Here is a 12,623-nt window from a genome sequence, read left to right as displayed (position 1 = left end):
AATAGGACTGCTTAAGGATGATGAGATTTTAAAGGTAATTGAAAAAAGATAAAGGAAATATTGCACTTTCACTAATACTGAATGCTGACAATTTCATAATAAGGGGGTGTCTTTTTGATAAGGACTAGTTCTATGTCTTGTAATTTTGCTTACTTACAGTACAGTTTAAAAATTGACACGAAGTTATAATACATGGGCAGCGCTTAATTTGTTAACAAAAATTGCTAGGACCCTCGTCAGGAGGCAACTGCAGCTTGCACCACCCATTGCCCCTGCCAGCACTGCCAAAGGACTAACTAAAGGGGCTGTTGAAAGAACGAAAACGAAACATTGCTTTTCTTTCTTCTGATCTGTTTTTCTAGTTGTAGAGTGACAAACATAACATAGTTATTTTTTTGGTGTCTTTACTGGCATTTCCACTTTGGTGTCACATTGTTATACACACACACAATGACAAGTAAGCCTCCAGTATGAGTAAAATTCACAAATGCCCTGTATTAAGGCCCCATGCAGGATATCTCTGGCAGGCCATTCGAACTGAGGATTGCAGTGTCCATTACCAGCCAAATAGTCGATACTTCATTAAAATAAACAGCAGTAATAAAAAATAAAAATAAAACAACTGTATGTGTTGATCCCATCCCCAATAAAATTCACACACCGGGAGCCATCTGCTATACCCACCACCCATCTGGTCAGGCTGCACCCAGCATTGCCTTAACATTTCTTGTGTTTCATTCAGGGATTACTCAGGCTGTCTACACTATGTTCCGCTGCTCCCTTCTCTTCAAATTACAACCACTCTCCACCTAATTTAAATATGTTAAACATCACAATTCCCTGAGGAAAACACCTTCCCTGTACACGGAGGGGTGGGGGGCAAGGTAGACTTCCAGAACAAAGTAGATATTTATGGCAACATATTTATTTTATGCACTCTTTAGGTAATTATAGAAAAGTTTGAATCTTTATGCATAGTTCTACTGTACCTTTATTTTATAAAGGACTTGTATTAAACTGATTTTAAAATCTTTCTACAAATAATATCAAACAGCTTTTTTGATGTGTTTAATTTTGCACTAGAGGTTCTATTTTTATTCTTCATGTTTGCAAACATTACCTTTTTTCATATGAAAGAGCTATGCTCTAAGGATTTAAGTGGATTCTGGGAAAAGTGATCCAGTGACTATGTATTTTAGGGGTTAAAGTATAGCAACACCAAAGGATGATGGACGGAGTGCTGAAACTTTTCAAACACTCACCCCATGTCACAGATCTAGGTTTAATCCATCGTTCTTTTGCTCACTGTCTCACCCCAATTTGGACCCAGCCATATGCAAATCAGTCTTCCCTGTGTTCCCCATGGGAACAGTCCAGCCCGAACTGCTGGGCCAGGTCCTTCCTGGACTGGAAACAAGCAACCTGGGATCGGATTCAGAGTATCACCCCTCATCAGCCAGGCTAGCTTGAATCCAGTGGTACAATGAGCACAGGAAATACATCTGGGCATACCCTTCCTACTTAGTGCAACTTTAGGAACACAAAATGATGATGGACAGTGCTGAAACTATTCAAACACTCACCCCCACTTACAGATCTGGTTTTAATCTATAGTTTTTTGGCTCACCGTGCCCCCCCCCAATTTGGACCCAGCCATATACAAATCAGTCTTAAGGTTCAGGACTGTTGATGAAACTATTGGCCAGGGGTTGAAAGACCCCAAAACATGCTTTGGCTATGCTTTCTTTAAAGCGTTCTAGGACAGCATTGCTTTTTCGCCAAAACGGCAGTCCTCATCAAAAGGTGTATCATTAGAACTATCAATTCTTCCCCAGAAATCCATCTACGTGAGGTTACAGAGCACCACACTAGTGTCCACAGCATGGCCTAAGCATTCAGTAGTATCCAGGCCAGCTCCAACTACATAGTTTGCTGTATCCTGAGTGGTTTGAGCCAAAGAGATCTGAAACTCCACTAGGATTGCCAGCAACATTTTGCTGGCCATGCCCCAATGGGAATGTGTACAACGTTCTAATAGGCAGACTGCATTGACTGACCTCAATGCTGAACTAGCGGAAAAGAACATAAGCTTTTCAAACACCTTAGTCATTTTTAGGTTTCGCCTGCACATCACCTGTGCTGTACTTGTGAAATCTATTGGTAATATATATCTTAAAAGGGGCTTACATACCGCCCCTTGCTTTTCTTGCTTTTTCATTGGTTCCTGTGTTTGCCACTTACTTTTTCTCCATTTCTATTGGCTGTAGCATACTATTTCCTGTTCTTCCTGGCTGTGTTTGCTCTTATCAGTGTCCCAAGGTCCAAGTGCTGAATACATCTGCTTTTAGGGACTTCTGTTTTAATGCACTTTGCTGGAACTTCTTTTCTTAATTGATTTGCTATTTTACACACAGCGCAAACCTGGAGAGATTAAGTGACTGCACAGAAACAATGGATGGTGTGTTTCCCGCCAGAGGCCTGAACCCTGTTCCCCAGGTCAGCCGCTCTAACCCTTATGCTAGTTTCTTTTCTGCCTTGCCGCACTTGCTTTTCCGGCCCTTTAAATGAGAAGACACGGGTTTCTGTATGGTAACAAATGTTTTGTTTATTTATTTTCTTAACTGATTTGCTATTTTACACATAGTGTGAACCGATCGGAGCGCTTCACAGGCACGGAGAGATTAAGTGACTTGTACAGAAACAATGGATATTGTGCCTTCTGGGGTGACTCGAACCCTGTCCCCCAGCTTTCAGGTTGGCCGCTCCAACCCTTACGCGGGCTTCTTTTCTGCTTTGCTGTATTTGCTTTTCTGGCCCTTTAAATGTGAAGACACGAGTTTCTGTATTGTAACAAACAAAGTTTTGTTTATTATTTTATAACTGCCTGATTTGCTTTTCCGTTTTATTAAATATACTTTTTTTTAAATTGCATTATTAAATATCTTCTTCCTAACTGAGCTGCACCGACAGCTTGGGTTTCCATAAGAATTACAACGGCATGTGCGCACTGCGCAAAGTGCCCCACCTCCAGAAGCTCACTTCAGTCATCAATTACACTGCCGTCCTATTGCACCAAGGAAATGGAGAGACTCCCCTCAGACTTTGATGTAATTATCCTTGGAACCCCTATGAGAATTTACAACTGTTTTGCCATTTTAGATAGCGCAAACTCAATCCGAGGTATTAGAGCGCATTACAGGAAAAGTAGTAAGCTGAGGAGGAGGAACGTGTCAGTGTGTTACCTCTAGGGTCTGTGAAATCAGTGAGTAAACCTATTTTAGGAGTCAGAACATATGACTCACTTTTGAAAACGTATGCAGCACTGTTTGGAAAGATTTCAGTTAATGTCTTGGGATGCTGAGTCATCTGCTGTTTTTGTTTTACTGTCTTTCTTATGACACCTTTTGTCGCTTTCCCTGTCACTACCAATGGAAGTTATTTTTTATTATTTGTTTTATTTTCTGCTTGCGTCGTCACGCCTTTACTATGCGAATGCAAAATAACACTGGTTCTTCTGTAGTGAGAACAACCCATAAACTAAGCCTTATCTGGTGGTGCAGTTGCCTGTTACGTCCATTACAAGTGCAGGGTTTAACACGGGTTCGAGCCCAGCAAGTCAACTGGAACCTTCCTCATCTTTCTGACGTGTATAAAAACAAGTAAAACTGAGTTTGAAAACAACAAAACGACTATCAGCACGTGTTTGCTTTCTATCGTTATATACATTGTGCATTCATATTGCTAGCACTTCATGGAGCTCAGCTTTTTGGAGTGAACTTTGCTGAGGTGAACGTGTTGTACCTTAAACATGAATGAAGCAAGAGCATGCAGCAGCTCTTCCTAGCACTTAATACTCATGCACCACACCATGCTCACATCCTACCCAAAATACAGACCCGTACACCAGTCATACTCAAAAGCTACCATGTACACAACACAAACACCTACCCAACTGCAACAGGCCAGAAGGCACTTTATACCACTGATGTGGGTGTTACTTCCACCTGCACGAACCATTGTCACCAAATTTGCGTGTGGAGGGGGAAAGAGGTGGTTAATTTTAGATTGAGACCAGTGCATTGTTCTCCTTAAAATTGCAGCTCTCTGTCTGTAAGTTGTATTTCAACAAATGCCAAAAGCATGTCGCCATGGTGTACTTGAGTAATCTATTTATTTACACAACGTTTTCACAGTTCTGATGATTTACCATAAGTTTGCCATGCCAACATGCGTTTCTCAACATTTGTGCCATTCCATGTCTTAATTAGGCGTTTGTCCGGTTCCCAGGTTGCCGTTTTTAGAGAGCCGTCATCACACCAAAGTTATTTCTCTTTTCATTTTATTATGGGATGGGTTACAGAAGCAAAGGGGTAAGGGAAGGGTAAACATCTGGTGTGGTTTGTGATTTTTATATAGCACTAGCAACCCTGTAATCAGTGAGCTAAAAGGTAACAACAATTGGCTAAGCCAATAGGTTTTGCCTACGCTAATCGTGTTGACTTGGTAAATGTACTTATTGCAGAGCAGCCGAGCTGCTTTGTAATATAACTTAGAGTAAAAAAAAAAAAACGCAATGACACGGGCAATAGGCAAAACCTATTCACTTTGCCACTACTTGTTTATTCAGTAAGGTCATGCGAAAAGCATTAGGGTTGACTTTGCTGGTGGAAGCTTGGACCATCAAACTTTCAGGAGTCGAGTGTTGTGCAAGAAAGTATAGGCAAATCACTTCCCTACAGTGTGCCTTTTTTCTCCTGTCTGCAACAATTGTGATCAAAGTTCTATATTAGTGTCAGGACATTTACATTTTACAACTATATACATAAAGAAATGTGCTGTAAGATCGAAATGTTATGTGTTCGATTCTTTTCACATGTTAAATTCGGTTTATGCATTCAAAGGGTGGGCACTTGCAAAGTAATCTCACACCTTTCATACGAGTAATGTACTCCAGGAAGTGGGTGTTTCAAAACTGGAATACCATTTGTTTTTATACACTTACATATTTAAGAGTATTCATAAAGAAAAATACTTTCCTCATGATGAAGATAAAAGTAGCAATTGCACATGCCAAATGGATTTTCACAGGAGTATACGTACACATGCACACATTTTGTCCAAAGAAAATGGAATGCACAAAAGTTTGCTTGGGTTACGATTAGAAAATGCCACAGGCTTGCAAGGTGTACCGCTTGAAATGTTTTCACATTCGTAGAGCCTTTCTTGCTGTCCTTCTCAGCTACAGAAGAAGTTTGCGGGACAATTTTCCTGTCTGTTAACTGCAAAATAAGAACAGTGAGCGTGGTGGTGGTGGTTGGGGCTACATGAGAGTTGGAGGCGATCCTTAAGCGCACCTTTAGCTATTGAGTTACATTCTGGCACCGAGGGCACCACATTCAACATGTGGTCCTCCAGCGCCTGACCCCTCTGTATTTCCTTTGACCCTAACTAAACAAGCTAACCATCAGTCATCCACATAACCCTCTCTGGACTAGACTCGCCCATGTGTTCCCCAACAACTACTGCCTCGAGTCTGTATGAAAATAATTTGCGGGCATATATGTGGAGGGTGACTCAATCCACATCAAAAGAAAGAAACATCTGAAACACCACAGGTGTGTGCTCGATCAGAATTCATTTTCATAGTGGACAAGTTAGTGCAAGTCTAGGCCTGAGTGCAGTGGGACAATATTAGGCTGCAAAAGACAAGCATGTTGTCTTCATGGTAACCAACTGCAGAGTGAGACAGAAAGAGGGTGTCAGTAGGGTGAAAGCTGAGCAGTATAGAAGAAGAACCCTCACATTAATGAAAAGAGGTATGTCCAAAAGGTATCCTGCAAAGAGCATGCAAGAGCCCATCAGATGTGCGAGCTTAGCAACATCCACTCAGAGTATCTGGAGTTCTTACCGACGCAAAATGAAACTAATCTCCCAGGAGAGATCACAGCATAAGAGTAAAGTCAGAGCTGGAGGCAAGTGTGACATCAGTTGTCAAGAGTCTAGCATCAGCCTGACAAAGTGAGACCAGGGATGTCACTGAGCACACAACACGAAACTCATGACAGAAAGCATTTGCAGCATATGAGCATTACGGAGTTGTTGATTAAAGAGTGTGTGGTCGCTGCTGTCAGCAACAACCAACAGTCACACAGCCATGTTCTTACCAGCATTCAACCATCATGACTAAAACCAGGTTCCATTTTTAAACAAGCAATGAAGATGTTGGATAGCGAGATGGGCGCTAAATCAGAAACAGGCTGTGCTAGGATGGTTTGAAGGAAATCGGACAATGAGCATCAGCATTAAAGAAGCCAGAACCTGAACGCCAGCCCTCGCGTCACTTGCTCACTCTTGTTGCGACTAATGTGAAAGAAAAAAAACGCACAGTGTCACAGCAGAGGCCCAGCTACAACAATGATATTCACAGGTACATAGATGACAGTGAGAGGGTACGCTGAGGGGCTCTCATGACAACACATGAACCGTTAGTAGTGCGTACCAAGGCCCCCCTGACTGTTGCGACTCATAAAGGTCCATTTCCATTGCAAACACTGGGATCAAGCTTTTTTCCTAAGCCCTCGCAATCAAACTACTATGAGTTCTAACATCGCTGATTAATCGGGATAAATGTGGCATAATGCGCAACCGTACTACTCACCACTGTATACGGCAAGTGCACGTTGCAACGGCTCTTCTCCAACAAATTAAAGACCCCTTCTCACTCCTACTTCCTGATTTTGGAAAAATAATTACCACTGTTGACTGATCCTTCCTAGACCATGCTATTATGCGAAGGGGATTCTGATCTCAATTTTGGAGATATGTTGAAATCCTTCACTCATAACCCTCTGCGCAGGTGAAAGTTAACAGCATAGTCTCAAACCCGTTCACAATCTACAAAGAAGCGAAACAGGGCTGCCCCTTGTTCTCCCTCCATTTTACCCGTGCAATCAAACCACTGTATGAGGAAGCATCCAGACTCAAGGTCAACTAGGCCAAATCACTGTGGACACTCAAAGGGGATGCTGAGATTGTAAATTGGCAAAACTCTTGCCCAATTAGATGTCTGAGTTCTAGTACCTCTGGTATCCACACTGCGCTAGAGTACGGGCTTATATGGAAGGAATAGTTTCTTACCTGTAATTTCAGTACCCTCATACAGGAATCTCCATTGAAATCATAAGCACTGAATAGTCCCTCCCACATGCGAGGACCCCAGAGCACTTTGTCACAATATTTCTTCTTAAGTGTAGATGTTCATCTTCCTTTGGGAAGGCCTGCAGAATCACTTAAGAAAGAAAGATTATGCATCCTAAGGGAATAGGCTACAGTGGCCCAATTCTTCATCCTGTAGGTAAAAAGGGGCCAGGAGAAATGTATATGCATATAATTGTACGAGGCTGACCCTCTATGTAGTGAGCAAAGCTAGGCACACTGCATAGGGTCTGAGGAACCACAAGATTTACAGAGGTAAAACCTAGATCTCCTAATGCTCTAATTTATATGGTAGCTTGATTGAGCAGTTAGGCTAATCTTGGAGAAGTGAAAAGCATTTGTTGTACTCACAGTATCAATAAATGAAACCACACACTCAAAAGAATAACTCTGGACCAATTTACAAAAATACTTCAGATTTTTTTTAAATTGTAAGACCAAGATCATTAGAATCGGGTAAGAACTTTTTAAGTTATGAATTTTTGAAGTTTAATAAAAATAGTCTTTTTGTGCATAATTATGCACCATAGGAATCAATGGAGAAAATACTTTGAAAATGCACATACAATCAGGCGATGCGTTTACCAATGTTTCCTTTCGCAAGTGTATTGAGGTCGTCGGTGGGCACTATGGACCAGCTGGAGAAGTTCAGGCGGCTCCCGGTTTCGGCAGGAGCAGCTGCAGAAAGTCACTGGAGCTGGTGCATGGCCACTGCGGGGGACCACTTGAAAAAGCACTGTACAGGTGGACTTAAAGGTAAGTCTGGTGGGTCCCTTTGGAGGTCGCAAGGGTTAGGGGACCCTTAGTCACAGCTGCATCTTCAGTACAGGGCACAGGGCGACCAGATGCAGAGCAGATCAGTGAGCCAAGACCTGTGCACAAAGGTGACCTTGGAGGTAGGTCACTCTGAGGGTCACTTGCAGGCCAGCAGGGGCAGTCTTTTGGGAGGTCCTGGTAGTTTCTTAAGTCCCTCAACTACGACTTCCTCCTGGTTCTTTTACAGTCTGGAATGGACGGTCCTTCTGGGTGTCCAATGTGAGGTGACCAGTACCTGGGTCTATTGCACGGCTTGGCTACTGGCGGGTGCAGTGCCACCAAACTTGGCACACTGGCAGGATTTGTCCTCACGGTCCGTCGGGTGGAGTTTGGTCCGGCTGCGGAATCCAGTTCCCTAGTCAGCAGCCAGTCAGTGAAGTGGCCTTCACTGGGTCTTTAGTCTTGGGTTGCAAGAGAGTGATTCCTTCACTCAGGAGAGAGATCTCTGGCAATTTTCGGAGAGTTGAGGTCCTCTGGGGGTTTGTAGAGTCCATCCAATGTACAATCAGCCCCTCGTTGGCGATTGTCGAGTCCTGGGTGCAGCAGGCAGGGACTGGCACCTTTTCTTGGTGCTGCTTCCTTGCTGGTCTTCTTTTGTACTTGGAATCTAATTTCTTGGTCTAGGGATGCCCCCTAAATACTATATTTAGTGGGCGCTTAGGGGAGTACCTATGAGTGACCAATGGGTCATCTACCTTAGGGTGACTACACCCACTAAGTGACCACCTCCTGTGGGCAAAGGTCACTTCCCTACACCCGATTGGCTATTTTCCTTTCAAGCAAGATGGAGGAAAATGGAATGGAAGGGTCACATCGCATGCAACACCTTAGGGGTGGTGCAAGCTGGAGCTGGCCACTCCTCTTGTCCTTTGTGTGTTTTTCCTGCTGTTGCTGCCACCAAAAGTGGGGGTTTGAAATGGGGGCAGCCATCTGTTGCTAGCATTAGGCTTAGGGGTTGAGTTTAAAGGGCGGTAAGCCCTTTGAAGCTCGCTAGCATGGCAGTGCACATTCCTGAGGGACGGTGTGTTTGCACCTCCACCCAGGAAGGGCTTTGTTCTGGGACCCAGAGAGCAGCATCTCTCACCCCAGGAATCCAGAATCTTATCTGGTTGTAGCAGGCTGGTTGTGACAGGCCAGCAGGCATGCCAAGGCAGTTAGCTTTTTCAGGGGGCACCTCTAAGGTGAACCCTGGGTACATTTTGGGATAAATCCAATGCTGGTACCAGCCTGGACTTATTATTCTGAGTTTTTGATACCAATTGACCCAGAGTTCAGAGTAGCCATCATGTAGCCGTGAAACTCATACTGACCAGTGTCCAGCACATGCAATTAAATGGTTGTCCTGCTCACCTACTATGTCCCACATTTGGGAGGGACACAGTAGAGGCATATTGCTCATGTATCTATGCCCACACATATAGTATAGTGCACCCTGCCTTGGGGCTGGAAGGCCTGCCAGAGGGCTGACTTACCCATAGTGCAGGCAGTGTGTAGTAGACAGGGCACACAGGATGTGTGCCATGTCGAGTTTGTCTTTTACAATTGCATCAGAACACTCAGCCTGCAATGGCTGTGCTGGGTGCTTCTGGATGCATGGCCCTACAGGGTGACGCAATCTGCGCTGCTGCCCTCAGGGGCTTACCCTTAGTACCCCATGCCATGGGTACGTAAGTACAATTAACAAGGACTTATAGTGGCAGCTAAAGGTGTTCCCAATTGTGCCAATGCATCACAATCATTTTAGGAAAATAGATCTGGCCCAGGGAACATGGTTAGCAGGGATCCTGGGAACTAACAACTTTGAGACTAAATCAAATACCAGGCAAAAAGTAGGGGCTAACCATGACAAAAGAGGTCTTTTCTCACAATAATTTAATGATGTTTTTGTATAACAGCATAAACCTCTTTCCCAAACCCTTTTTTTAAAATGAAGGTGAACAGGACAGTGGAGTCCCATTGTTTGTCGTTATAAGAGTTACAAATGGAGCCTGTGAGTTTAAGAACATAGGGACCACCAGTAACCCATCATGCTCAGTAGGTGACAGTTGATCCAGTTCTTTTTGAGGCGATGTGTATTATATATAGGTCCCATGGTTACCTCTGTCCAGTCCACTGGGGAGGAGGGATGGGTGCTTATGACTTCAATGGAGATTCCCCTATGAAAGAACTGGAGTTAAAGGTAAAAAACTATTCCCTCTCTCGCAGGGGATCTCCATTGATAGTCATAAGCACTGAGCAGAATAGAAAGCCCATTCCTACTAAGAGTGGTGGAAAAGACAGGAAAGAAGAAAGGAAACATCTAGGCAAACAGGTTTCTGTGGGAAGCCTACCCTACTTGAGCATCGGCCCCAGCATCAGAATCTAGGCAGTAGTGCTTGGCGAATGTGCGAACAGACCTCCCTGTGGCTGCTCTGCAAATATCCGCAAGACGGATGTTTCTCAGTAAACCGTCGGAAGAGGCTTTACGCCCATTGGGGTGTGCCTTAGGTCTAGCTGATAGTGTCTTGTTAGATTTTTGGTAGCATAACAGGATGCAGGACACAAGCCATCTAGAAGAACAAGTTACTTACCTTCAGTAACGCATTATCTGTCAAAGACCCTATTCAGCTGCAGATTCCTTATCTTTGAATTTCCTGGCATCAGCTTCGAATCTAGAATTTACTGCTGAGCAGTACCCTGTGCACATCGTCAGGTGGCATTTTTCAGATCCGTGTGGCGTCATCAGCGTCATTGGAGCAGACTGTGACATCACGGTCGCCTATAAAGGCACCACCCTGGCATGCGCTCGTGAGTTCTTTTACCCACTAACTTCCACACCAGAAGCGCAGAGTCATGGATAGAACCAACAGTTCATCTGTTCAAAAACTAGGGCCCTGAAAGGGATAAACCTTAACTCTATTAGACATATCCGCAGAGAGGGGAGGCATGGGTGGGTGTAAGGAATCTGCAGCTAGATGGAGTCTCTACCAGATAATGCGTTACTGAAGGTAAGTAACTTGTTCATCTGATAGAGACTTCTAGCAGCAGATTCCTTAGACACTTCTTTGCTCCCAAGTACCCCACAAAGAGTTGGTCATCCACCCTGAACTCTTTTGTGCGGTCAAGGTAGAACGACAACGCTCTTTTTGGGTCCAGTCGGTGGAGTCACTCCCCTTCCTTAGAGGGATGCGGTGGAGCAAAGAAGGTAGGTAGAGTGATATTCTGACCAAGGTGAAATGGGGTCACCACCTTGGGGAGGAAAGAGGCACGAGTTCTGAGTACCACCTTGTCTAGATAGATAGTGAGATACGATGGCTTTGATGGCAGAGCTTCCATCTCATTCATCCTCCTGGCAGATGTTATTGCCACTAAAAAGGACATAACAAAAGGCAAAGGGGAAAACATATGTACAATCCCTTTGAGGAATCTATGTACAGTGGAGGATTTGAAAAGTGAGGGCTGGTCAGGCAGCCGAAGGAATGCCGATAAGGCAGAAAGATAGCCCTTGAGAGCCCCAAGGCAGAACACTGCTGGGCAAGAGAAAGTATAAAGGGAAGGATATCCGAAAGAGAAGCAGAAAAAAAATCAATAGATCTTTCTGTACAATAATACACAAAGAGTTTCCAACGGCAGGTGTATACCATTTTCGTGGAGGGACACCTGGCTGTCAAAATACCTTAGCAGACTTAGGAGGAAGGTCAAAAGCCATCAACTGCTGCCGTTCAATCTCCACGCAGGAAGGCGCAGAGTTGACAAGTTCGGGTGGAGGACCCTCCCCTGCTGCTGCAACAGAAGATCCCCCGAAGGGGCAGCCTGATCGGAGAATTGATGCTCATTTTGTGAAGCTCGGGATACCAGACTCTATGTGCCCAATCTGGAGACACCAGGATGACTTGGGCCTGGTTGTTCTTGATCTTCTTAAGAACTCTGAGCAGAAGTGGTATGGGTGGAAAAGTGTACAGGAGGTCTGAACTCCACTCGCGATGAAAAGCGTTGCCAAGCGATTGCCACCTTGGAAACTCCAATGCACAATACTGCTGACATTGCGCATTCTCTGCGGAGGCAAACAGATCTAACCAAGGCTCTTCCCACTGCTAAAAGAGTCCTTCCTCCACCTCCGGAAGGAGATACTATTCGTGATCTGCTAGGCATCGATGGCTCAGTTCGTCTGCACTGGAATTCAGAGAACCTGTCAGGTGTTGAACCACCAGGGTTATGCCCTGCTGCTCCAGCCATGTCCAGAGACGCAGAGACTCTTGACAAAGGGTCCTTGATCCCTCACCGCCCTGCTTGCTGCAGTACCACATTGCGGTGGTGCTGTCCATGAACACCTGCACTATCTTCCCTTTTACAACAGGAAGAAATGCTTTCAATGCCAGTTGGATGGCCCAGAGCTACGGTAAGTTGATATGGAGTCTGAATTGTGCCAGAGGTCAGAGGACTCTTGTGGTATTCTAGGCCTAGAATGTATTGACACAGAATGCTGGAGTCTCCTTGGAGACAGCGACAGTTGGAGGAGAGGAGAGGCAGAAGGAGAACGAAGGAAGGATTAGCTGTAGGCTGAGGTGTTTCTTGTATAACTATATCGTATATTAAAGATCCTGTTTCTTACA

The 12,623-nt window shown here is 44.5% G+C and overlaps 1 protein-coding gene across 7 annotated transcripts in view; it reads right to left on the bottom strand.

Annotated features, from left to right (window-relative positions):
• AGTPBP1 (ATP/GTP binding carboxypeptidase 1) overlaps positions 1-12,623 on the bottom strand; it is an 863,873-nt gene that overhangs the window by 272,709 nt on the left and 578,541 nt on the right. The gene's annotated exons all lie outside the window — the stretch shown is intronic.

Source organism: Pleurodeles waltl, chromosome 1_1, assembly GCF_031143425.1.
Source record: "Pleurodeles waltl isolate 20211129_DDA chromosome 1_1, aPleWal1.hap1.20221129, whole genome shotgun sequence".
NCBI classification, from domain to species: domain Eukaryota; kingdom Metazoa; phylum Chordata; class Amphibia; order Caudata; family Salamandridae; genus Pleurodeles; species Pleurodeles waltl.
This window is presented reverse-complemented; position numbering and strand designations above follow the sequence as displayed.